This window comes from Natrix helvetica (assembly GCF_964273705.1).
Source record: "Natrix helvetica genome assembly, chromosome: 16".
In the NCBI taxonomy this organism is placed as follows: domain Eukaryota; kingdom Metazoa; phylum Chordata; class Lepidosauria; order Squamata; family Natricidae; genus Natrix; species Natrix helvetica.
The window spans coordinates 5005876-5026292 of record NC_138563.1 but is presented as its reverse complement, the minus strand read 5'-3'; positions in this window follow the sequence as shown (position 1 = coordinate 5026292).

The window sequence follows — 20417 nt, the reverse complement described above, 5'->3', positions numbered from 1 at the left end:
AAAAGGACCTAAAAGAGAAGGGAATCCACCCTGCCTATGAGGGGGGGTCTTATGTTTATACAGAATTTGGCATCACCAATTATTAGACCAACTCCCCTTCATGGGCTGGAATGGGAGAATTGAACGCAGCGAGATTTTCGCACCCATGCCCCCCATAGCATCTGACCTAGCTTGGGCAATTATTGGCCATCCCTGGCCACTGGGGCCCACTGTCCTCCCTCCCTCCCCCACAGCTGCATGATCACAGCCGATTTACACCCAGGGAGAGTTAATAATGACCAATTCGCAGTGCAGGAAAACTAAATGCCAGCCAATACCCGCGCCACGCGATCAGTCTCTGCCTTCTCAATGGATGGTAGAGGCCTTGGGTACCGGAGAGGCAAGGGGCAGAGCGTTGGGGTCTGGAAAGGACCACAGGTGGGGGGCTGGCACCATACGTCTCCCTTTACTGCTCTGAACGTTGCATGTAGCCCTGAAACACCGCTAACCCAGCACAGGAGACCTTGAGGGGGGGCAAGGTGGCCTGCAGCGTGGGAAGTGGAGTTCAGGGCTAAATGCAAAGGACAGGGCAGCAATGGCAGTAGCAGGGTGCCAGACCTCCACCGGCGGGGCTCTCCAGATCCCATCGCTCTGTCTCCTGCCTCTCCGGTGCCCGCGGCCACAGCCATCCACCGAGAAGGCAGAGGCCGATCCCTCGGCACAGGGATTGACTTGGCCTTTAATTGTCCTGCAATGCCAATTGGGCAGAAGTAAGTTTCCCTGGGGGAATTGTCCGTGATCACGTAGCAGGGAGGAAGGAAAGCTGACCAGTGGCGAGGGGACAAGGGCGAATACAGGGCCAGCTGAGAAAGAATGCCCAGGATAGCTCAGGCTAACATGGGCACGAAAATGTAACTGCAAGCAATTGTCCGTGTGGGGCCTTCTCAAGCTCCATCGCCATGGCCAAATTACGCCAGGCAAGGAAATCTATAAAATCTATAATCCTTCAACAGCCATGCCTAGCATTAAAATGGGCCGTTGAGGTTTTCTGTCCGGTTCTAAGAACCAGCGCCATGGCCAAATTACGCCAGGCAAGGAAACTATAATATTTATTTCTCTGTCCGGTTCTAAGAACCATCGCCATGGCCAAATTACACCAGGCAAGGAAACTATAATATTTATTTCTCTGTCCTGTTCTCTGTCGTTGTCATGGTCTCTGGAAGCCGCCGAGAAGAGGGAGAAGCTGCGGGTCAAGTCGATGAAGAAGCGGAGACAAAGGGTCAGCTGTTGCAAGCCTTGATCTAGGTTGGGCTTCAGGAGGATGTAGGAGTTGGCAGAAAGCTTGTGGAACACGAAAGCCTTCCCATCCAAACCTGAGGAAGAAAGAAGGGAGAGAAGACCATCAAAAGGTGGGCTTTCAGCCCACAAAGGTATTCAGACACACCTTGCGTGAATCCATGGTGCTGGGAAGGTGAGGTGAAAGTTCTACCATGGCATGAAGTCTTACCTGTGTTGGTCAAGGTTGCTGAGATGCAGAAGATCACAAGAAGGAGTGTATGAAGCAACGGGTGCCTCTTCGTCATCGTTTCACCCAGCATCGCCACCGGTTTCTGGACTCCGTTGCTTGAAGGGCCGCCAGAGATGTCCTTTCTGTAGCTTGGCTGTCTTGGTTGAGGTAGAGAGACGTTCTCAATGGTGTAGGAGGTTCCTCCTGCGTTTGAGTCCTCAAAACACCCTTCCGGGGTCCGTCTGCAAAGATAGCAAAAGAAGCACCAAAACAGGAAGACAGAAGGAGAAGCAGCTCTGAGATATTATGGTCTGGGCCATGAGTAATGCCACGGCAAGATTCAGGTTTGCAGCCAGCCTCAAAATTGAAGTTCTGGCAAGGTTAGGGTTACTTTTTTTTAAAAGCACTGTAAGAACTTTGAATGGTCACTAAATCCCATCAAAAATTGCCACTCATGTGACTGTAGGACATTGCAGACATCTGAAAAGATGAGCTGGTTGCCAAGTGCCCAAAATGCAGTCAGGAGACAAGCATGGGTCTGTGTGGCACACTGTCCATAATTGAGTTGTAAGTGGCTTTTGACAAGGCAAATAACAATTGTTGCTAAGTAAACAGTTGCAAATTCAAAAGGACCTAAAAGAGAAGGAATCCAACCTGCCTATGAGGGGGGGGGTCTCTTATGTTTATACAGAATTTGGCATGACCAATTATTAGACCAACTCCCCTTCATGGGCTGGAATGGGACAATTGAACGCAGCGAGATTTTCGCACCCATGCCCCCCATAGCATCTGATCTAGCTTGGGCAATTATTGGCCATCCCTGGCCACTGGGGCCCACTGTCCTCCCTCCCTCCCCCACAGCTGCATGATCACAGCCGATTTACTCCCAGGGAGAGTTAATAATGACCAATTCGCAGTGCAGGAAAACTAAATGCCAGCCAATACCCGCGCCACGCGATCAGTCTCTGCCTTCTCAATGGATGGTAGAGGCCTCGGGTACCGGAGAGGCAAGGGGCAGAGCGTTGGGGCCTGGAAAGGACCACAGGTGGGGGGCTGGCACCATACGTCTCCCTTTACTGCTCTGAACGTTGCATGTAGCCCTGAAACACCTCTAACCCAGCACAGGAGACCTTGAGGGGGGGCAAGGTGGCCTGCAGCGTGGGAAGTGGAGTTCAGGGCTAAATGCAAAGGACAGGGCAGCAATGGCAGAAGCAGGGTGCCAGACCTCCATCGGCGGGGCTCTCCAGATCCCATCCCTCTGTCTCCTGCCTCTCCGGTGCCCGAGGCCACAGCCATCCACCGAGAAGGCAGAGGCCGATCACTCGGCACAGGGATTGACTTGGCCTTTAATTGTCCTGCAATGCCAATTGGGCAGAAGTAAGTTTCCCTGGGGTAATTGGCTGTGATCACGTAGCAGGGAGGAAGGAAAGCTGACCAGTGGCGAGGGAACAAGGGCGAATACAGGGCCAGCTGAGAAAGAATGCCCAGGATAGCTCAGGCTAACATGGGCACGAAAATGTAACTGCAAGTAATTGTCCGTGTGGGGCCTTCTCAAGCTCCTAGAACCATCGCCATGGCCAAATTACGCCAGGCAAGGAAATCTATAAAATCTATAATTCTTCAACAGCCATGTCTAGCATTAAAATAGGCCGTTGAGGTTTTCTGTCCGGTTCTAAGAACCATCGCCATGGCCAAACTACTCCAGGCAAGGAAACTATATTATTTATTTCTCTGTCCGGTTCTAAGAACCATCGCCATGGCCAAATTACGCCAGGCAAGGAAACTATAATATCTATTTCTCTGTCCTGTTCTCTGTCGTTGTCATGGTCTCTGGAAGCCGCCGAGAAGAGGGAGAAGCTGTGGGTCAAGTCGATGAAGAAGCGGAGACAAAGGGTCAGCTGTCGCAAGCCTTGATCTAGGTTGGGCTTCAGGAGGATGTAGGAGTTGGCAGAAAGCTTGTGGAACACGAAAGCCTTCCCATCCAAACCTGAGGAAGAAAGAAGGGAGAGAAGACCATCAAAAGGTGGACTTTCAGCTCACAAAGGTATTCAGACACACCTTGCGTGAATCCACGGTGCTGGGAAGGTGAGGTGAAAGTTCTACCATGGCATGAAGTCTTACCTGTGTTGGTCAAGGTTGCTGAGATGCAGAAGATCACAAGAAGGACTGTATGAAGCAACGGGCGCCTCTTCGTCATCGTTTCACCCAGCATCGCCACCGGTTTCTGGAGTCTGTTGCTTGAAGGGCCGCCAGAGATGTCCTTTGAGGCCGTTGAGGCTTTCTGTCTGGTTCTAAGAACCATCGCCATGGCCAAATTACGCCAGGCAAGGAAACTATAATATTTATTTCTCTGTCCGGTTCTAAGAACCAATCGCCTTGGCAAAATTACGCCAGGCAAGGAAACGCCGGAAAACGGAACCCCGGCTCTTCCAGTTTCCGGCAGTGCCACACGCACAAAGGCCAGCTGATTGTCATGCGTGCATGTGCACCAGAAACCCAGGAGGAATGGCCAACACCACACATGCCATGAGACATGGCTCCGCATGCCGCTTCGCACACGCATGCCGTAGGCTTGCCATCACAGCCTTAGGGTAAGCTTTATAGCAAGCCCCAAAGGTTTTTGCAGTAGTAAACAAACATGTTGCTGATAGTACCTGTCAGGCCTCTTGGTTAAACCCACCACTGAAAAGTTAATAAACCTCTGACTTAGCTTTGATGTCTTCGACTGCTTGTCTGTGGCGATTCCCTTCGTGTAGAGAGCCTGTGAAATAACAAGAAATAAACATCACCAAATGACCACCTGATGTTCAGAGACTAGAAAACCAATTCACCAATTTTACAAAGCTGCTTTTATGTTCTCTATCCTAAGAGTGAAAGAAGGCAAGATACAATGAATTGGAAGGTTGTGCCCTTGAGAATACCACAAACCACTGGCTTTTACTGTTCCCAAAGACATGGCCTCCAGTTCCAGGAGTTTCTCTTACTCTCCAGGAACTGGAAGGCATCCCTAAAAATTGCTTTAGGCCCTGAGAGTTTACCTTCCCTGCAAGAAAGTCAAGTCAGTTGCCAGACCTGATGCAATTTTAGGTAACTTTTGCCTTGAAGTAGCTAGTCCTCTACATGTTTTAAGGATTTGAGCCTTGGCTAGAATTATCTCAAGTCCCAAGAATTGACTATTTCTAAGAACAAGGTCAGTTCCTGGACTTGAACTAATTTTAAACTTTTGCCTTTACTTGAAGTAGTCAGTCATCCACAGGCTTAGGTATACTTTATTTGGCCAAGGAATTTAAGAACTTGAGCCTTGACTTAAATTACCCCAGGTCCTAAAAATTCACTTTATTCCTGAAAGCAAGGTCAGCTCCTAAGGTAATTTTTAATTATAATTTCCCTGTGGTGGTTTGGTCCTTTTTAAAAGGACATAGTTGAGATTACCTCGGGTTCCACTAGTATTTTATTCTAAAAAATTAAACTTTTGGCTAAAAATTACAAGATTGGACTATTTCAAGAAAGCAAGGTCAACTCCTGGACCCGAAGTAATTTTAGTTCAATTTTACACCTTTAGTTACTTGAAGTAACTAGTCCTCTGCATGTTTCCTTTTAAGGACTTGAAGCTGGGCTAGAATTTCAATTCTCAGGTCCCAAGAGTTTAAATTTATTAAACAAAGTCAGGTCACCTGCAGGGACTGAAGCAATTTTGCCTTTAAGCTAATTTTAACACTTACATTCACCTGCGGTAGTTTAGCCTTTTGAACTGCACCTGGTTAAAATTGCCTCAGCTGTATTCCTCTTTTTAAAGCTACTTTTAACGGTTCCTTGTCTGGGGTGAACAGGACACAGCTGAGATTATCTCAGATTCTGCCTAGTTCCACCATTTTAACTCCTAAAAACCCGAGCCTTGGTTTAAATTCTTTTGGACCCAGACGTTTGCCTTATTTCCCTGAGGGAAAGTGAGACCGAGGTAGCTCACCATAGGGGAGCTGTGGCGTTGGGAGTCTTTTAAATACCCCCTTGAGGTATTACCCCAGCCACCACTGGCGTTTTACAATACAATAGTAGAGTTGGAAGGGACCTTGGAGGTCTTCTAGTCCAACCCCTTGCCTAGGCAGGGAACCCTTTACCGTTACTCCTGAGGATATATACACCCTGGTTTAAATAACCTCAGGCGCCGTCCCTACTCCCTAAAAGTAGGCTAAATTCAATTCAGGCGCCGTCCTTACTCGCTCAGAAGAGGCTAAATTCACCTCGGGCGCCGTCCTTACTCCCCGAGACGAGGCTAAATTCAATTCAGGCGCCGTCCTTACTCGCTCAGAAAAGGCTAAATTCACCTCGGGCGCCGTCCTTACTCCCCGAGACGAGGCTAAATTCAATTCAGGCGCCGTCCTTACTCCCCGAGACGAGGCTAAATTCAATTCAGGCGCCGTCCTTACTCCCCGAGACGAGGCTAAATTCAATTCAGGCGCCGTCCTTACTCCCCGAGACGAGGCTAAATTCAATTCAGGCGCCGTCCTTACTCGCTCAGAAGAGGCTAAATTCACCTCGGGCGCCGTCCTTACTCCCCGAGACGAGGCTAAATTCAATTCAGGCGCCGTCCTTACTCGCTCAGAAGAGGCTAAATTCACCTCGGGCGCCGTCCTTACTCCCCGAGACGAGGCTAAATTCAATTCAGGCGCCGTCCTTACTCCCCGAGAATAGGCTAAATTCACCTCGGGCGCCGTCCTTACTGCCCGAGAATAGGCTATTCCTTAACCCCCCCTCAGCATCCCACCACGTCTAAGAGCCTCAAGCCGGGGTTACCTCCGCGTGCAAGAGGCCACCTCACGGTCTAATCTGCGAAGCCGCAGGGAGAGGGGAGGTTTGCTCTCCCCGCGGCCCGCAGCGTCGTCTCTTTTGAGGGCAGGGAAAAAAAGAGACGGGGCGGCTGCGGCACGTATGGCGTTTTTTTTCCCTCAGCCCGAGGAACCCGCCCTCGGAGGAGGAGGAGGCGGGGGGGGGGGAAAGGAGAATGAGAGGCCGCTCAGCCAATCCGAAGGACGGCTTTCCAAAGCAGCCAACCGCAGCCGAAGTGGACTTTTGGCGGGAAAGGCGCGTGGCTCATCAGGTGTGCCACCGCCTCACAGGTGAGGGCGATTGGAGGCAATCACGTGTCTGTGCGCGTGCCTCTTTTTTGGGCCTGCCTTAAAAATGAAATTCTGTTGTCTCCTCTCAGAAGAATATCTAATCTATACATTTTAATCCATCGTGGTTTATAGTTCGATAACACTGTACAATATATATTCCTTGGTATATCTTTCTCTCTGTTTCTAATTATTTAATCTTTCATTCTTTATTTTTTAATCTCTTGCACCTATTATCCAGGCATTTATACAGGCTTGAGGAATAGTCTGTTTCTCTAAAGGATTGTATGAATAATGTTGCATAAATGGCTAGATAATGGGTGCAGAGATTAAAAAAAATAATGAAAGAAGAATTAACAAATTAAGTTACATCGTTAGGCACACTCTATTTTTTTTAATTACCATTTTCTCTGTAGGTGTCCCATCTGTTTGTATAGAGTGATAAAGGTATAGAGTGTTATGGCACAACTATATAATTATAATTTCCATGTGGTGGTTTGGTCCTTTTTAAAAGGACATAGTAATAAATAATATAGTTTCCTTGCCTGGAGTAGTTTGGCCATGGCGATGGTTCTTAGAACCGGACAGAGAAATAGATATTATAGTTTCCTTGCCTGGCATAATTTGGCCATGGCGATGGTTCTTAGAACCGGACAGAGAAATAGATATTATAGTTTCCTTGCCTGGCGTAATTTGGCCATGGCGATTGGTTCTTAGAACCGGACAGAGAAATAAATATTATAGTTTCCTTGCCTGGCGTAATTTGGCCATGGCGATGGTTCTTAGAACCAGACAGAAAGCCTCAACGGCCTCAAAGGACATCTCTGGCGGCCCTTCAAGCAACAGACTCCAGAAACCGGTGGCGATGCTGGGTGAAACGATGACGAAGAGGCCTCCGTTGCTTCATACAGTCCTTCTTGTGATCTTCTGCATCTCAGCAACCTTGACCAACACAGGTAAGACTTCATGCCATGGTAGAACTTTCACCTCACCTTCCCAGCACCGTGGATTCACTCAAGGTGTGTCTGAATACCTTTGTGAGCTGAAAGTCCACCTTTTGATGGTCTTCTCTCCCTTCTTTCTTCCTCAGGTTTGGATGGGAAGGCTTTCGCGTTCCACAAGCTTTCTGCCAACTCCTACATCCTCCTGAAGCCCAACCTAGATCAAGGCTTGCGACAGCTGACCCTTTGTCTCCGCTTCATCGACTTGACCCGCAGCTTCTCCCTCTTCTCGGCGGCTTCCAGAGACCATGACAACGACAGAGAACAGGACAGAGAAATAAATATTATAGTTTCCTTGCCTGGTGTAATTTGGCCATGGCGATGGTTCTTAGAACCGGACAGAGAAATAGATATTATAGTTTCCTTGCCTTGCGTAATTTGGCCATGGCGATGGTTCTTAGAACCGGACAGAAAACCTCAACGGCCCATTTTAATGCTAGGCATGGCTGTTGAAGGATTCTAGATTTTATAGATTTCCTTGCCTGGCGTAATTTGGCCATGGCGATGGTTCTTGGAGCTTGAGAAGACCCCACACGGACAATTGCTTGCAGTTACATTTTCGTGCCCATGTTAGCCTGAGCTATCCTGGGCATTCTTTCTCAGCTGGCCCTGTATTCGCCCTTGTCCCCTCGCCACTGGTCAGCTTTCCTTCCTCCCTGCTACGTGATCACGGACAATTCCCCCAGGGAAACTTACTTCTGCCCAATTGGCATTGCAGGACAATTAAAGGCCAAGTCAATCCCTGTGCCGAGGGATCGGCCTCTGCCTTCTCGGTGGATGGCTGTGGCCTCGGGCACCGGAGAGGCAGGAGACAGAGCGATGGGATCTGGAGAGCCCCGCCGGTGGAGGTCTGGCACCCTGCTTCTGCCATTGCTGCCCTGTCCTTTGCATTTAGCCCTGAACTCCACTTCCCACGCTGCAGGCCACCTTGCCCCCCCTCAAGGTCTCCTGTGCTGGGTTAGCGGTGTTTCAGGGCTACATGCAACGTTCAGAGCAGTAAAGGGAGACGTATGGTGCCAGCCCCCCACCTGTGGTCCTTTCCAGACCCCAACGCTCTGCCCCTTGCCTCTCCGGTACCCGAGGCCTCTACCATCCATTGAGAAGGCAGAGACTGATCGCTTGGCGCGGGTATTGGCTGGCATTTAGTTTTCCTGCACTGCGAATTGGTCATTATTAACTCTCCCTGGGTGTAAATCGGCTGTGATCATGCAGCTGTGGGGGAGGGAGGGAGGACAGTGGGCCCCAGTGGCCAGGGATGGCCAATAATTGCCCAAGCTAGGTCAGATGCTATGGGGGGCATGGGTGCGAAAATCTCGCTGCGTTCAATTGTCCCATTCCAGCCCATGAAGGGGAGTTGGTCTAATAATTGGTGATGCCAAATTCTGTATAAACATAAGACCCCCCCTCATAGGCAGGGTGGATTCCCTTCTCTTTTAGGTCCTTTTGAATTTGCAACTGTTTACTTAGCAACAATTGTTATTTGCCTTGTCAAAAGCCACAACCGCGAACACTGGCAAAAGGGATTGCTTGTAATTTTCAAGTACTTATTTGCAAAGATGCATGCTTGTTATTGTTTCTACTGAAAATAGATTCTTTTTAACCAGTATTATGCGGAAAAAGTATCTTGTTCTATTCCTACACCCTTTAACTTCCAATGCAGTGAGAAAAAAAATATAGGTTATCATTATGAGGAAATACTCTTTTCTTATTAAGAGTTTTTATTTTTAGACAGACATAGATGAAACATAAAATATAAAACCATCTTCAGTTACATACAGCGTGTCGATTGGTTACAAGTTTTTTGTGCATCCTTTCCATAGTCCTCACAATTTATATTAAAATCACATATCATCAATCAAATATATATGTATGCATTATTATCATTGTACGTCATTTATTTGACTATAACTATTATTCCTTCATTTTAAATGAGATATTCTAGATACTGAATTCGTTTATATTGTAACAATTCACTACATCATCTTAAATCTATCCAATAATAATGTATCTTTATATTGTATTCTGTTATCATTCTATAATTCTTGTATTATACAATTGTTTCTACTGAAAATAGCTACTTTTTAACCAGTATTAGGTGGAAAAATTACCTTGTTCTATTCCCACACTCCATCCTTTACTTTCAATGCAGTAAGAAAAAATATATAGGTTATCATTATGAGGAAATACTCTTGAGGGACCCAAATTTGAATTTTTAATCCTTACCTTGAACTAGGAAGATTGGTGCATTTTGCTGAGCTTTGCTCTGTGTGGTTCGTTAGGGCCAGTTTTTCCTTTCAATATAAGAATCTCCCCCCCCCCCCCAAACAGGTCTGTAAACCTTTGGACTTTTCATACTTCAATTCACAGGAAACTTTCTGAATTGTGTCTTTATGTGTGTTTAAAATCCTGCCTATTTTGATCAGTAATATTGTTATAGGGGTGTGTGTGGAGAGGTAATTTAGTATTTCTGTTGTAAAAGGAGGGATTTTTTTGTCCTTTCAATTTCTGGGTTTTTTTTCTTAGGCTGTGCCAAATGGATAAATCTCATTTTTTTCCCTGTCCGCTGACAAATTCTGTAAGAAATAAATTACCATATATACCCTTTGGTGTTTGGTGTTTAGACATACTTTCTATAACTCCTGGTTCACTGTGTCTTCTAAACAAATGAAAACAGACTCACAACCTCACTGGAAAATGAGCTTCTGTCCTACAAGATCTTCTATAATAAATCCTGCTGTGCTTACTTTCCCTTGTTGTGTTTTCATTTTTGTTTCCATTGGTATGTCAAAAATATTTTATTAGAAATATATTCTCATGATGATGCAAAATGGGCCACTGGAGCAGAGGTGGGTATTCAACAGGTTCTGACCCGTTCTGGAGGAACCGGTAGTGGAAATTTTGAGTAGCTCGGAGAACCGGCCAGTACCACCTCTGGTTGGCCCTGCCCCCATCTATTTTTTGTACACACAAAAGTTTGGACCTCGAGTTTATATCTATTGTTTGCCCGTGTGTTATTACGATTGAAGCTGAAGAAGTCATTGACAGGTAGGACACTGTAGCAGGCAATCCCTGCAACCAACCAGCCTATAAAACAGCCAGCTATCTGCCAGCCCTGCGAGGTAGACCACAGAGGAGAAACGAGCAGATAGCAATTTGATTTTATTGTGAAGCTACATTAACAGAATTTGGCAAGGCTGCAGGGACGTCTCCTCTGTTGTCTTTACACCCTAAGAAACTAAGGGATAACTTTTCCTGTTTACTTTTTCTACCTGCCTACCTACCTCCATCTGCATCTTTATGTCTTCTGTGTGTGTGTCTTCTATCTATCTATCTATCTATCTATCTATCTATCTATCTATCATCTTATTCTACCCATTATTCAATCATCCACTCTCATTCATTCATTCTATCTATCATCTATCTAATTCTCTTATTCTACCCATTATTCAATCATCCTCTATTCTATCTATCTATCTATCTATCTATCTATCTATCTATCTATCTATCTATCTATCTATCTATCTATCTATCTATCTATTAGGGCATTAATCCCCCACCCTGCAAAGCTAGTTACTGGGATCTGGTCCAAATTATTTCCTATGGTGTGTGTGTGTGTGTGTTTGTGTGTAAAAATAAATCATTTTATTTATTAAATTTTCACATTTTTCTTTAAACAATGAGTATTTTCAGGGGTGGGGGGAAACCTGTTGCAAGAAGGGATGATCCCTAGCCACCACCCCCACCACCCTGGAAGTGGCTGATGGGACTTTTCATCCAAAGCATCCCCAGCACAGGTAGTTCTCGAGCTACGACCACAATTGGGCCCAAAATTTATGTTGCTAAGTGAAACATGGTTTTCAATGCCACCATTGTAAGGCTGGGGGGGGGGGGAAGCTAAAGGTACCTCAAGCAAAAGGGGTGAGCACTGGCTGGCCGGCGGATGGGATTTGTAGTCCAAAGCGTTCCCAGAGGGGATGAAACCTAGAGAAGGCATTACACTATGAATACTATGTATTGTGATAATGTGATAATACCACTTTATAAGGCCTCGGTAAGGCCACACTTGGTGCAGAGAAGAGCAACAAAGATGATTAGGGGACTGGAGGCTAAAACATATGAAGAACGGTTGCAGGAACTGGGGATGTTTAGCTTAAGAGAAAGAAGGACTAGGGGAGACATGGTAGCAGCCTTCCAATATCTCAGGGGCTGCCACAAAGAAGAGGGAGTCAAGCTATTCTCCAAAGCACCTGAAGGGAGGACAAGAAGCAATGGGTGGAAACTAATCAAGGAGAGAAGCAACTTAGAACTGAGGAGAAATTTCCTGACAGTTAGAACAATTAATCAGTGGAACAGAAGTTGCCTCCAGAAGTTGTGAATGCCCCAACACTGGAAATCTCGAAGAAGATGTTGGATAGCCATTTGTTTCCTGCCTAGGCAGGGGGTTGGACTAGAAGACCTCCAAGGTCCCTTCCAACTCTGCTATTGTATTGTATTGTATTATAAAATGGACAGTACTTTATGTCTGAGATATGTAGATAGACAGACAGACAGATAGACAGGACAGACAGATGATATAAAAGACAGATAAATGATAGACAAATAGATGATAGATAGATAGATAGATGGATGGATGGATGGATGGATGGATGGATGGATGGATGGATGGAATAGATAAAATAGATTACACAGATCAGATATTCTTTTTTTATTATGTTTTTATTGTACATTTTCCTTTATTCTACATCACAATTTCAATTTTGCAACAGCGCTATACTGTTGTATCAAGTCCTTTTGAAATATATACACCGTGTTATACACCCTAATCGTAACCGTTATTAATCATATAATATGATCTCCTTTTAAATACATGATATTGTACATTATTTATATAGTTGTGCCATAACACTCTATACCTTTATCACTCTATACAAACAGATGGGACACCTACAGAGAAAATGGTAATTAAAAAAAATAGAGTGTGCCTAACTATGTAACTTAATTTGTTAATTCTTCTTTCATTATTTTTTTTAATCTCTGCACCCATTATCTAGCCATTTATGCAACATTATTCATACAATCCTTTAGAGAAACAGACTATTCCTCAAGCCTGTATAAATCCCTGGATAATAGGTGCAAGAGATTAAAAAATAAAGAATGAAAGATTAAATAATTAGAAACAGAGAGAAAGATATACCAAGGAATATATATTGTACAGTGTTATCGAACTATAAACCACGATGGATTAAAATGTATAGATTAGATATTCTTCTGAGAGGAGACAACAGAATTTCATTTTTAAGGCAGGCCCAAAAAAGAGGCACGCGCACAAACAGGTGATTGCCTCCAATCGCCCTCACCTGTGAGGCGGTGGCACACCTGATGAGCCACGCGCCTTTCCCGCCAAAAGTCCACTTCGGCTGCGATTGGCTGCTTTGGAAAGCCGTCCTTCGGATTGGCTGAGCGGCCTCTCATTCTCCTTTCCCCCCCCCCCCGCCTCCTCCTCCTCCGAGGGGCGGGGGCACTTTAAAAAATGGGCGGGTTCCTCGGGCTGAGGCAAAAAAAACGCCATACGTGCCGCAGCCGCCCCGTCTCTTTTTTTTCCTGCCCTCGAAAGAGACGACGCTGCGGGCCGCGGGGAGAGCAAACCTCCCCTCTCCCTGCGGCTTCGCAGATTAGACCGTGAGGTGGCCTCTTGCACGCGAAGGTAATCCCGGCTTGAGGCTCTTAGACGTGGTGGGATGCTGAGGGGGGGTTAAGGAATAGCCTATTCTCGGGCAGTAAGGACGGCGCCCGAGGTGAATTTAGCCTATTCTCGGGGAGTAAGGACGGCGCCCGAGGTGAATTTAGCCTTTTCTGAGCGAGTAAGGACGGCGCCTGAATTGAATTTAGCCTCGTCTCGGGGAGTAAGGACGGCGCCCGAGGTGAATTTAGCCTCTTCTGAGCGAGTAAGGACGGCGCCTGAATTGAATTTAGCCTCGTCTCGGGGAGTAAGGACGGCGCCCGAGGTGAATTTAGCCTCTTCTGAGCGAGTAAGGACGGCGCCTGAATTGAATTTAGCCTACTTTTAGGGAGTAGGGACGGCGCCTGAGGTTATTTAAACCAGGGTGTATATATCCTCAGGAGTAACGGTAAAGGGTTCCCTGCCTAGGCAAGGGGCTGGACTAGAAGACCTCCAAGGTCCCTTCCAACTCTACTATTGTATTGTAAAACGCCAGTGGTGGCTGGGGTAATACCTCAAGGCAGTGGCGTAGCGTGGGGGGTGTAGGGGGGGCCGGCCGCACCGGGCGCAACATCTGGGGGGGGGGCGCTCACACTCGCAGCTCTCTGCCCCTGCCTGGCTCACTCACTCTCTCTCACTGCAGTGCTGGCTTAGGTCACCCAGCCCAAGTTCCCGCTGGGTGGAAGTTGCCCCTCCCCAAACGCCACTCCGGGCCGACCCAGCACGCGAGTCCCGGGCATCCCGTGACGCGTGCGCTCTTGCTGAGCTTCCGCGATTCCTCCCTCCGCGACTCGTCCCCGCTGGCGCCCTTCGCCGCTCCTCGGGCGGTAGGTAGCCGTTCTCCTCGCTTGCCGTTGTCTGAGACGGCGGCCTGTCTTTTCTGGCTCACGTGGTGGCCGGCGGGAAGGGTCTGTGGGCTCCTTTTCTTTCGGGCTGGAAAGAGGTGGAAAGCGGCTCTCCTTGACTTTCTTCTCTTCTCTCTTCCTTCTTCCAAGCCCCTAGTGTCGCCAATCGGCAGCACTTTTCAGAAAGGTCTACCGGCTGGGACGGTAGTTTGTAAAGCGAGAAAGAGTGCCGGGCTGGGGTTGGGTTTGGGTTTTGCAAGCAAACGAGAACTGGCAGCCGATTAATAAGAATTATTTTTAAGTAGTAAGTAGCTAGTAAATAAAGTAGTTAAGAAAGCACGCGAAAGGGTATCCTCCCCAGATTTGCTGGAGGCGGTATCCACGACTGTCTTGCTGGAAGCGGAGTCTCTTCGTGGGAATGCGTCCCAGCCCCGAATTTGGTTCTTGTTCCTCATCCTGGTTTTAAGGCAAAGCGTAGGCCTTAGGGTTACGCAGACCGGTTTCGGTATTGAACCCAGCCTTATGAGGCTGAGGCTAGCAGAGAGATGGGTTCTTTTTCCGATGGGTATGATGCCAGATTTTGCAAGCCTAGATTAGTTTATCCAGGAACGAACCCCGCTGAAGTCTATGGGAATTTGATTTCTTAGCTCCATGCAGTTTTGGAAGCGTTGCACTGATTAAAAAAAATGCACATTGCATCTTGTGGAGAATTGCTAACAAATCCAAAATAGTTCGTGTTTTGTCAAAAATAGGGTGTGGGGGAGGCAGAGGAGGAGAAAACTTCCCTTTGTTCCTTAGACCTCTTACAAAATTCTCAGTCCCTTTACTAAAGGTATTAAAAGGAGATGACATTCGTGATCAGATTTTCTAGAGTATTAAATTGATCTGTAGGTGTAAACAGGCTGAACTGTGTTTGGGGAAACCTTTACTTCTAAAGGCATTTTCAAGGGAGAGTTAAGTTTTCAGGCCACTTAGCAGAGGCTGCTACTCATCTCCCCCCACCTCCCTTACAAATATATACTTTATTCATTTTGGATTGAGATATTATCTCTTAGTAGATGGCTGGAGGAAAGTACACTAGCATTGCTTGAAACTGCTTCTGTTTGGAGCAAGTAAGCGAAGAGACTTATTTGCCAAAGCCAGTATTTTGCTGACTTCTGTCTCATTAACACTGTAGAGTTTATCCAATCTCTGCCTTTCTCTTGTCTGAGCTAATTGAATTATTAACTTAAACAATTTTTTGGGAGATGAATTACTATCCCAACAAGTCGTGACAGATACCAGTCTTGTTGGAAGAAACAAATAATGGATGACATGGTTCACTGTAGTAGACTCTCCCCCCCCCCCCCCCCAAGTCATGCTACGCTTGGTTGAAACCTGGAAAGGAGTAAAACAGAATTTTAGGTGTTGTTTTACAAAAAATAAATCATTTTTCACCTCTGTTACAATGTTAACAGAGTCCCATTTTACAATCCCCCCAGTAGCTGTCTCATTTATTGGTTTTGTTTCACATATATTGTCACATTTGGATGCTCTTAACTGGGTGGAGCTGATAGAAAGATACAATAGTATTCCTTATGAAGACCATTGGTATCTCTGCTCAGACTTTGAAATTGAGACAGTAGTACACCTGCTTCTGAAATACCATATCTATCATTTTTGGAGGGCAGAGTTAATCTCCCTCTAATTACAACTATCCAGGCTGCTCTCATATGACAGTTGGGCTTAGGGGGCGCAAATTACTTGCCTTGCCCCGGGTGCTGACAACCCAGCTATGCCACTGCCTCAAGGGGGTATTTAAAAGACTCCCAACGCCACAGCTCCCCTATAGTGAGCTACCTCGGCCTCACTTTCCCTCAGGGAAATAAGGCAAACGTCTGGGTCCAAAAGAATTTAAACCAAGGCTCGGGTTTTTAGGAGTTAAAATGGTGGAACTAGGCAGAATCTGAGATAATCTCAGCTGTGTCCTGTTCACCCCAGACAAGTAACCGTTAAAAGTAGCTTTAAAAAGAGGAATACAGCTGAGGCAATTTTAACCAGGTGCAGTTAAAAGGGCTAAACTACCACAGGTGAATGTAAGTGTTAAAATTAGCTTAAAGGCAAAATTGCTTCAGTCCCTGCAGGTGACCTGACTTTGTTTAATAAATTTAAACTCTTGGGACCTGAGAATTGAAATTCTAGCCCAGCTTCAAGTCCTTAAAAGGAAACATGCAGAGGACTAGTTACTTCAAGTAACTAAAGGTGTAAAAATGAACTAAAATTACTTCGGGTCCAGGAGTTGACCTTGCTTTCTTGAAATAGTCCAATCTTGTGGCCTAAGGGCCTCTTTTCATCTAAATCCAGTCTTAAAGTTTCCAAGTTTGGATACCTCTGCCCTAAACCATTTCAGACAAAAAGTGCATTCCCCATTCATCTGACCCCAGCAGCAGATATGAAGTTTGTATATAAAATATATGTAAATATTTATATATAATTTCCCCCCCCCTCACTGGTTTCCCTGGTCTTTGGGGACCTGTTACACAATGAAGAGGTAACCATTGGTGAATTGGTTCCAAGAAGGCAATTAATCCTCTTGGTGCCAAATCAGATGTGGATTTATTTATCTCTCTGGGTACGTGCACGACTAATTTAAACCAGGTCAGAAGCTGGCGTGCTAACAAGTAGAGCTACTAGGTTTATGAATTTGGCTGCTACAGGGTAGAGTGGCATGTCTTAATTTGGGCTAATTTAAGATGGGGTGGACTTCAACTCCCAGCCAACATGGTGGCCCTTAGTGGTTTGCCAAAGCAAGAACCTGAGAGAAGTCGAAATGGACATATTTCACATTTTGCGGCTCCTTTTGGAAACTCTCAATGCATTTTATAGAAAATGTTCAACCCCCGTGTTTCCCACCTTGGCAGCTTTAAGATGGGTGGACTTCAACTCCCAGAATCCCCCAGGCAGCAGGCTTTAAAATGAGGGGATTATTATGTACAGATTTAAAAGTGAGATGATGATGATGATAATACTAATAATACTAATACTAATAATAGTATCCACGGGGGCTGGATAGATAATAAATTCAAATTATGATACAATATAATACAATAGCAGAGTTGGAAGGCACCTTGGAGGTCTTCTAGTCCAACCCCCTGCCTAAGCAGGAAACCCTATACCGTTTCATACAAATGGCTATCCAACATCTTCTTAAAGACTTCCAGTGTTGGGGCATTCACAACTTCTGGAGTCATTCATAATTTCTGTTCCACTGATTAATAGTTCTGGCTGTCAGGAAATTTCTCCTCAGTTCTAAGTTGCTTCTCTCCTTGATTAGTTTCCACCCATTGCTTCTTGTTCTGCCCTCAGGTGCTTTGGAGAGTAGCTTGACTCCTTCTTCTTTGGGGCAACCCCTGAGATATTGGAAGACTGCTATCCTGTCTCCCCTAGTCCTTCTTTCTATTAAACATGATGATATGGATGCTTTCCAAATGCAGGCATGAAACCACGCCTGTAAAAATATTGCAGTGTTTCCAGCTATCCCCTCTTTGTAGAAAATGGTTGCTTAGCACAACCGTATTCGAATCATGACCAATGGGGATAATGCAATGGTCATAAGTGCGAAAAATAGTCATTTTTTTTCAGTGTCGTCGTATGGCTGTAAGTTGGGGATTACCTGTATTTCGGTTGATGCAACCTAAAATGCACTGGTTTTTTTTTTGAAGCCATCTTGCAGTTAGCACCTGCTCATTTTCCATCCAGTTCAAATGCAATCATTTGAACGACTGTGATTTGAACTCGTTTAGAGAGAGAGAGAAATCAGTGGGAAGCCTTGATCTGAATGGTTTTTTTCCTCTCTGTTGAGGCTGCAGCGTAGGATTCAAAATTGCTTCTTCCTTTTTCTGTCTCCGTTTGGAAATTCGGAGTTGACACCTGGACAAAAAAGATTTTTCCCATGGAAGTTCGGCTCAGCCTTATGGAACAAATTAGGTTGGCTCTTTCTGTTTTTTTCACCAGCTGGAAGATCAGCCTGGTACCCCACTATCCCATTCTCTCATTCCTCCACACACCCCTCCCACAGAGACCCATGTTGCCATCACATTCACAACCAACCCACAAAGTTTGTGGTTAGTCCAGAGTTAAACGGCGAAGCGTCACTTTGAATCGAAGTCTCCCCATAGTGACATAAGTGGTTGCATCCTATTTGCCTTGCAATGAGCTTGATAACCTAGAAACGTTTAGCTTTGCACTGCGGTACAATTGCTAATTTCAGTCAAATAAAAGTCAAACCTCTCCAGATTTACTCAGAAGTAAGGGCTGTGGGGTATAAGAGGGTGGGGGGGGGCACAAGATCTTGAATGTCTCGTTGACTTCAAAGCGACTGGAGGCTTTTTAATCTACGCCGCAATAATTTTCTTTTCCGCCCTACACTTTTTAAAATGCCGTTATAACCACTCAGGTTTGTTTTTTATAGGGGCCATTTTTTAGTGTTTCCTCCTATGTTACTTTGATGGTTTCACTGAAGGGCTGTCTTTACAAGAAACAAACAGAAACAGAAATAAAAGCAAAGTACCTCATCATTTCTCTGAATGATGGCATGACCTTCTCTGATTAATATATCCCGTGGCCTTATACGTTTTTATATGGTTTTAGTCCGGCTTGTCTAAATGCTGAATGTTTTCTTTAGGGCACTATGTATCTTGGGAACACATATTTTGTAGTGGCTGTATCCAGTATAAACTTTCATTGTTGTCACACAGCTGTACAAAAACAATGACTCGTTTTTTAATATATATATACTAGCTAGATACCCATGCTCTGATACGAAACTATGTGATCCGGCTCCTCTCCTCTCCCCTTCTCTCCCTCAGGCTGGCCCCATTGATCCTCGCCTCTCCCTTTCTCTCCCTCAGGCTTGCCCCACAGAGGCCTCTCCTATCTTATCCCCTTCTCTCCCTCAGTCTCACTCCTTAGTGTCAGAGCATTTTTCAGGTGGGGAGGGGGAGTAGAATGTCTAAACTCCACCATCCTGAGAATAAAATAGAGAAGCAGAAGCCTCTTACTGCAGGAGAAGGAAACTTCTGAAAAGGGGCAAACTAAAGGTTTTTAGCAGAGCATTTATTGGAGTTGACGTCTTGCATGGAGCTGTTGAAGGACACCTCGAATTAGCCGAAGCTCTTCTGAGCCCACAGGCTGCACAGCTCCATCCTTGGCATCTCACTATCTAGATTCACCATGACAAGTTGAAGCTAGGCCTTGACAGCTGAGAACTTGACATTCCCCCTGAAGAAGTCAGAGACAGGTGATGAGTAAAACAGGAGTCTCTCGCTAACTTCCTGTTTGCTGTCCTCCTCTCTGTCTCTTCCACCGCCTTCTTCAGATGAAGCAGATTTGAGGTCAATTTCCTTCAAGAGAGAGTTCCACTTTTCTTTTCTTTTTTTTACCCCCGCGTTTTGTTTCTGCAACATTCAATTTTCATCAAACAGGGTGTGGTCTGGGTATTGTTGTTAGTTGCAAAGTGGTGTCCAACCCATCGCGACCCCATGGACAACGTTCCTCCAGGCCTTCCTGTCCTCTCCCATCCTCTGGAGTCCATTTAAGCTCAGGCCGACTGCTTCGGTGACTCCATCCAGCCCCCTCCTTCTCTGCCGTCCCCTTCTTCTTCTTTTGCCCTCCATCCTTCCCAGCATGAGGCTCTTCTCCAGGGAGTCCTCCTTCCTTCTCATTAGGTGGCCAAAGTCTTTGAGTTTCCTCTTCAGGATCTGGCCTTCTAAAGAGCAGCCAGGGTGGATCTCCTCTAGAACTGACCGGTTGGATGGCCTTGCAGTCCAAGGGACTCAATGCAGGAGTCTTCTCCAGCACCAGAGTTCAAAGGCCTCCATTCTTTGGCGCTCAGCCTTCCTTATGGTCCAACCTTCACAGCCATCCATTGCAACTGGGAAAACCATCGCCTTGACTAGACGCACTTGTGTTGGCAGGGTGATGCCTAACCTTTTTAGGATGCTGTCTAGATTTGCTTTCCTCCCCAGGAGCAAGCATTTTTTAATTTCTTGGTTGCAGTCCCCATCTGTGGTGATCTTGGAGCCCGGGAAAATAAAATCTTGTCACTCCCTCCATTTCTTCCCCATCTATTTGCCAGGAATTGAGAAGGTCGGGTGGGTATAGTTATGTTTAAATAGTCATATTGCACATCTTTGTTGTGATATTCATCACCATCATGTTAATAATATAATAACATAATAGTATAATAACTTTGATATTTATCATCATCTTCTT